The sequence below is a fragment of the Puma concolor genome, chromosome D2 (assembly GCF_028749965.1).
Source record: "Puma concolor isolate L17-30 chromosome D2, mPumCon1.1.hap2, whole genome shotgun sequence".
NCBI classification, from domain to species: Eukaryota; Metazoa; Chordata; class Mammalia; order Carnivora; family Felidae; genus Puma; species Puma concolor.
The window spans coordinates 24,863,803-24,871,356 of record NC_141677.1 but is presented as its reverse complement, the minus strand read 5'-3'; the positions used below and the strand labels follow the sequence as shown (position 1 = coordinate 24,871,356).

Below are 7,554 nucleotides of genomic sequence, written 5' to 3'. Positions count from 1 at the left end.
CCACCATGCTATCATTATTAGTTCAAGTGAGTTAATTTTTCATCACAGTACCTTGTTTGCTTCCTTATTAGAATTGAGCATAACCTGATTTATCTACATTATTTTTTCTCAATTAGACTCAAGAGGAATTTAATTTCATTGATCTTTTCTATTTTGAAAGATTTGTCCTTTGAAAAACTTTTAGCTTTACATTTATTAATTTTTTCTTTCCTAACCTTAAAATCCCATCTTTCTAGTGCTTCTTGTTAATTTTGCTGAACTTTTTAATATTCTTAAGATGTATGCTAAAAATCTACTCCTTTTTTGTTATTTCTTCTTTAATAATGAAAGTATTTAAGGTTTATACTTTCATTCCTTACTGTGGCTTTTGCAGCAGTGTCTCATAGGTTGTTGTTTTGTTTTGTTTTGTTTTGTTTTGTTTTTAAGTAGTCTCCATGCCCAGCACAGAGCCCAGTGCTGGGCTTGAACTCATGATCCTGAGATCAAGACCTGAGCTGAGATCATGAGGTGGATGCTTAACTGACTGAGCCACCCAGGTGCCCATCATAGGATTTGATGTAAAGTGGTCTCCTTCTATTGCTGTCTAAACAGTTCATAATTTGTTTTGAAATCCACTGATTATTTAAAAGTGTATTTCTCAGTGTCCAAGTGGTTGGAATGTAAACACATTTCATTATGTAATATCTGATACATTCAATAGACTCTACGTAAGAGTCAGCACCCATCGACAAAACTAAAAAGTGGAGCATTAACAATATCACTAACGCTCACCTATGCGCTTTCTTTTCTTTTCTACTGATCAATTGGACCAACCCTAAAATAAAACCACACTCTCTCATTACTCTGGCTTTATAATAACTCTTCGTAACTTATGGAAAGCCCCCATGTGATTCTATTTCTATTGTATTCTATCAGGGATAATGGCACGGTAAGGAGCTTCAAGGCCCTGACCCTCAACGGAAACACTGAAAACTGACAAAAAATGTCAGAATGAACTTTATAGGAACTCTGGAAAGCAGTCAACGGCTTACAGCAACCAAGCAAACACTTAATCAGGAAAAAGCAACTGAAACCTGGAAATCTTTGTGGCATTTCTAACCTACCCTTGCCCCTGGGGTAAAACTGCCCCACTTCCCCTGCTCGGTGGTGCTCTGGAGAACTCAGCCCATGGAGAGAGCAGAGCTGACCTCGTTCTCAAAGAATTGTGGTTGTTCTTGAAGGTCTAGACAAAAGTTTGCCTTTCCTTTGCCTGACTTGGAACTCTCTCAAGGGCAAAGAAGCTGCAACATGGAGGGGTTTTTCAAAAACATTTACAGGCAGAATTATTACTTTCTGGCACTAAGGATATCAGTTGAGGCAAACAACTGACACTCCACAAAGCCTGGGAGAGAGCCGCACCTGCGCTTGGAACTGGCAGAGGCGTCATTGCAGCCGCTGCCTCCACCACCACATCCACAGTCCTGCTGAAGCACGAGTCGACTGTGGACGTGACCTGTGAAGGTTACTCTAATGCAGTCAGTCGGGCGCTCAACTAGCTGGGAGGAGTTGAGTCTGACATTCCCCTGCCCAACAAGGTTTGCATAAACTCTGAGCACAGCATAGACACTCTGCTGGAGACCATGGGGAAAACAGGAAAGGCTGTTTCCTACCTCTGCCCTAAGTAGCGAGGGCAAGGGCGTGGACCCCTGGGCCCAAGATGGACCAAAGAGGGCAGGACACTAATCCTTTTCTGCCTTCCAGACAGACCTGGGGTCTGGCAGTCTTGCTCAGAGATGGGAGTTCCTGCTGAGACCCTCACTAGCTCTGCTCTTCCCTCGTGTCCCTGCAATAAAGTTGAGTCACTTTTGTTGGGGGGGGAAAAAAAGCCTGAGAGCAAGGCTGGGAAGTGAGATACTTTGAGGAATAAGAGTTTCAAAAATCTTCTACATACACCTGGGAATCTAGAAGGCTACATGTGTGCCCAGAGTGGAGCTCTCACACCTTGTCAGTAGGAATGTAAAATGGTATAGCCAGTGTGGAAAATAGCTTGGTATGTCTTTAATAAGTTAAAATAGAATCACTGTATGACTCAGAAATTACCATATGATTCCACTCCTAGGTATATACCCAAAAGAACTCAAAACAGATCTTCAAATGAATTTGTGCAAAAGGGTCTACAGCAGCACTATCACAATAGCCAAAAAGTGGAAGCAACCCAGAAACTAACAGACAAATGCAGCATATCCTACACAATGGGATATTATCCAGCCGTAAGGAAAGCCCTGTCACGTGCTACCACATGGATGAACCTTAAAAACATTATGTTAACTGAAATAAGCCAGACACAAAAGGACACATACTCTATATTTCCATTTATATTAAAGACCCAGAATAGGTAAATTTATAGAAACAGAGAGCAGATTAACACTTGTGGGGGATTGGGGGGTGGGGTGGGAGAAAGGTGAGTAGGGATTAACTACTTAATAGGTTTGGGATTTCCTTTTGGGGTGATGAAAATGTTCTGGAATAGGTGATGATGATGGCTGGTCAGCAATGCAAATGTACCAAATGTCTCTGAACTGTACATGTCAAAGTGGTTATGATGAAGAATTTTATGTTCTGTGTATTTATCTGCAATTAAAAAAATAAGTGAAAACATAGTGTCTGGGTTCATTTTAGGTCATGTTTCTCCAAATACAATTAAAAATTTTTTTAACGTTTATTTATTTTTGAGAGAGAGAGAGAGGCAGACTGTAAGCAGGGGAGGGGCAGAGAGAGAGAGAGAGAGAGAGAGAGAGACAGAATCAGAAGCAGGCTCCAGGCTCTGAGCTTTCAGGACAGAGCCCAACGCGGGACTCAAACCCACGAACTGTGAGATCATGACCTGAGCTGAACTTGGACCTTTAACCGACTCCAAATACAATTTTTAAATAAACCTGTCAATATCCTTGATATCTGCACATAGTAAATCTTTCAACTGATTAACTATTAACATAGTACAGCTCTCTAAGTTGTCTTTACACCTTTTACTTACTTTAGTTTTAATTTTCTCTCTCTAAAGACGTTGCTTTCTTTGTTAGATTTTTTCCTAGACATGTTACATTTTACAATAATGTTTTTGTAAAATTTCATATATAGGAAAGAGTATAACTCATAATGCGTGGCTTGATGAATTAACACAGAATACACAGAGAATACTAAGAAATAGAACGTTACCAGCACACCCCTGCCAGAAGCTTCCTTTGTATTTCTCCCCAGTCACCAACTCCCACCCTCGGCCCAAAACGAGCCACACTTTTCACTTCTAATTTAATGTAGTTTGATTTTTCATTGCTTCTGTTGTAATGAGTGCTTTTTGTTTCCTATTCAAGAAATCTTCCCCCTCAAGTTTACTAAACTCTTCTTTCATGTTATTACATTTCAGATAGTTCCATTGTGACTTCTTTTTTGACTCATAATTTATGTAAATGTATTTGCTTAATCTTCAAAAATCTGGGCTATTTTCTAATTTCCTCTTTTTTTTTATTATTGATTTCTGGTTTAATCTCACCATGATCAAAGAACATATTCTCTGTTTTCAATCCTGTCAAATTTGTAGAGACGTGCTTTATGCCCCAGCATAAAGGTTTATTCCACACACATCCAGAAAGATGTGAATTCTTTCCTTGTTGGGCTGAGTATTCTATGTATGCTATGGACGTCATTCAGGTCAAATCTGTTAATCCTATTACTTAAATCTTTACATTTAATGAGTGTTTTAATCTTTCCTTCCTTCCTTTCCTTTTTTCTTTCTTTTTTCCTTTCTTTCTTTGTAAGAATGCTTGACACCTATTCAGCAAATTTCAAGTATATAATACAATATTGCTAACAATAGTCACTGTGCTATATATTAGACATTTGGAACTCATTCACCTTATAACTGAAAGTTTGTGTTCTTTGACCTACATCTCCCCTCTTCCCCACTGCCAGTCCCTGGAAACCAGCTTCTTCTCTGTCTCTATGAGTTTAATTTTTTAGATTCCACCCATAAGTGATACCATATAGTATTTGTCTTTCTCTGGCTTATTTTACTTAGCAAAATGCCCTCCAGTTTCATCCACATTGTTGCAAATGGTAGAATTTCTTTCTTTCTCATGGCTGAATAGGATTGCATTGTATATACATATCAAATCCTCTTTATCCATTCATCTATCCATGGACCTTAGGTTGCTTTCATATCTCGGCTATTGTGAGTAATCCTGCAGTAAATATGGGAGTACAGATATCTCTTGAGATACTGATTTCATTTCCTTTGAATATATACCCAGGAGAAGGATTATTGGATCATATGGTAGCTCTATTTTTAATTTTTCGAGGAACTGTTTTCCATAACGGGTGTACCAATTTACATTTTCGCCAACATTCTACAGGGATGAATTTTTGACTGCTTGTTTTACCACTCAGTGAAAGAAGTATGTAAATTTTCTCATTATCCTTGTGGACTTGCATATTCCTCTTTTTAGGTCTGTAAGTATTGTTTTATATATTTAAGAGACATATTGCCAAATGCAATATACAGATCTTGTTTCTACGCTGATTGAAAAAATACATTTTAAGACACCAGGGACATTGGAACACAGGCTATATGTTGGATGATATTAAGAAATCATTGTTAAATTTGTTGGATGTGGTAATATCTACTAGATATACCGACTAAAGGGTTTATGGGTTAAATTTTATAACATTTTATAGAATTTCTCATAGAGTAAATCATGAAGACTGAGAAATATATTTCCTTTAAGATTTTTATACCAAGACCTCTACTTACAAAGGTATGATGAAGACATGATTGGCGAAGCTATGATTTATTACATGATAAATAAATCAAGTTGCTTGACATGGAGAGCTGGCCTCTGACAAGAGGCCTTAGGCAAACATAGACAAAACCTGCATTTTTTAAAAAACCACTAATAGATAGTTTTTCCTTTTATTTCTACACACACTAACAAACATTTTGGGAAAAAAAATCCAGTATATATACTTGTGGATGGGTGGAAACATTTTCAGAGTAAACTAAAAAATCCATGTAATGGTTAATTTTATGTGTCAACTTAACTGGCCTAAGGGTTACCCAGATAGCTGATAAAACATTATTTCTGAGTGTATCTGTGAGGGTGTTTCTGGAAGAGATTAGCATTTGATTCAGTAGACTGAGTAAAGAAGATCCACCTGCACCAACGTGGGCAAGCATCATCTGATCCATTGAAGGCCCAAATACAACAAAAAGGAGGAGGATGGATGATGTCCCTCCTCCCTTCTTGAGCGTGGACATCCGTATTTCCTGCCATCAGACATCAGAGCTCCTGGTCCTTAGACCTTCCGACTCTGGAACTCACACCAGTGGCCCTCTGGTTTTGAAGCCTTTGGCTCCAAACTGGGAGTTATACCATTGGCTCCCCTCATTCTCAGGCCTCTGACTTGGGCTAAATTACACCACTGACTTCCCTCCTTCTCCAGCTTGCAGGCAGCAGACTGTGGGAGTTCTTGGCCTCTATAACTGTATGAGCCAATTCTTATAATAAATCTCTTATACATATTCATATATATTCTGCTGGTCCTATTTCTCTAGAGAACCCCAACTAATAAAACCCATAAGAAAATTTTTGTTTATTTATTTAAAAAACCCCACAAAACACACGGTCTGACTGAGGTGAGATTTCTGACTAAAATAACTTTGCTAAGATATAAGCTGTCATCAGTGCCCAGGGATGTGAGCCAGCAGCTTCAACACAAGAATCAGCTAACAAGGCTGTGGGCCACACAATATAAGAAGAAAATGCCATTGGGAGGACATTCAACTAGATGTGGCTTTTGGAGACTGACCATGTGATGGATGAAATGTAAACTAATATTTTCCCTCTATTTCATGAGTTTGAAACCACTCCCAAGCAGTATTTAGGACATTAGGGCAGAGATACTAAAAGTATCATTTTCCAGTTGCCTGAGCCCACCTCTTTATAGCCCATATAATAAGTACTAACTTTTCCTGTTTTCAGATGTGGAAACAAGAGTTGAGACTTTAAGACATTACAGCCTGGGAGCAACCCTTAACTCGGGAAATACCGGCAAGCAGAATGCCAAGTATTCTATCAACATAATTGTAAGGAATGTATGATTATATCCATTAGACAGATGTGAAAACTGAGTTTCTGCAAGCTTAAGTGACCTGCCTAAAGCTAAACTCTAAGTACTGGGTAGCTGGGATTTAGTTTGGCTCCAAACTCTACATTCTTTCTTCTGTATAATAAAGTCATCAATTGCACGCGCTTCAGATTAAAATGATCGTTTAACCACATTCATATGGGATTGCTTTAGGACACATTATCTTTAAAATGCTCTTTTTTGTTTTCTTTGCTAATTGTTTTATTTCTTTGCCGTTAAATTCGTTTTTAGAAACTAAAAAAGTAATGCTTGGGTGCCTGGGTGGCTTAGTCGGTTAAGCATCCAACTTCGGCTCAGGTCATGATCTCATGGTTCCTGAGTTCAAGCCCCATGTCGGGCTCTGTGCTGACAGCTCGGAGCCTGGGGCCCCCTTCAAATTCTCTGTATCCCTGTCTCTCTGCCCCTCCCCCACTTGTGCACTCTCCCGCGCGTGTTCTCTCTCTCTCCAAAATAAATAAATAAACATTAGTAAAGCAATGCTTGCTTGTATTGTTTTAAAAAAGATCAAATACTAAGAAAAATATAATTAAAAGTAAAACTCCCCCAAACCCTTTGTAGAGGTGACCATTGTTAAATTTCTCACATAGTCCATTGCAGAAAATTTCTGCCTATATTCAAATATACACACATAGATTTTTTTTTACTTCGATGAACCCATATTTTGCATACTGTTCTGCATCTTTCTTTTTTCACTTAACATAACTTGCACATCTTTCCACAGAAGTATGTACGTCTACATTTTCGTTTTAATGGTCACGTACATTGGCATTACATTTATGGGTGTATATCATTCAGGCGACCAATCCTGATTAGAGCTGTTTCCCCCTTTTTATTGCAAACAATACTGCAATGATCAGCCCTGTACCAATATCTGTGCATACTTACATGAATTTAAACTGAATTATAATCAAGGATTACCCTATAAGTCAGTCCGAATTTTGGTTATAATAAGTAATGGGACATAAATTTCAGAGACCCAAGAGACTCAACAGAGAGTTAAAAAAGAGTTACTATACAACATCTTTATTTTCCACTCAAAGCAACATATTCAACATTCAGATATTTCTACATTGGCTTCAGTCTGCTTGGGTGAGCAGAATTCTTTCAAATATCTGAGCTATCTGGACTCACCATGTTTTACCAAGATGATCACGGAAGGTTTTGTCCATAGGCGAATGGTACCTTCCAAGGGCAAATAGGTTTTCATTCTTCTAATTACCTTCCTGAGGTCGGAATCATTGGGGTGTCCCAAGTCCCACATGATAATTTGTTAAAGTTATATTAAACAGCATGCTGGATTAGTTTCTTGAAGAGATTTTCCATAAACTCTATAATTATTGAATGTTCAATTTGTGGCAAACATGTGAAGTTCTA

At 38.3% G+C, this 7,554-nt stretch overlaps 1 pseudogene; it reads left to right on the top strand.

The window, feature by feature from the left end:
• Positions 1-1,355: 1,355 nt before the first annotated feature.
• On the top strand, positions 1,356-5,562 carry LOC147575950 (copper transport protein ATOX1 pseudogene; annotated as a pseudogene).
• The last annotated feature ends 1,992 nt before the right edge of the window (positions 5,563-7,554 follow it).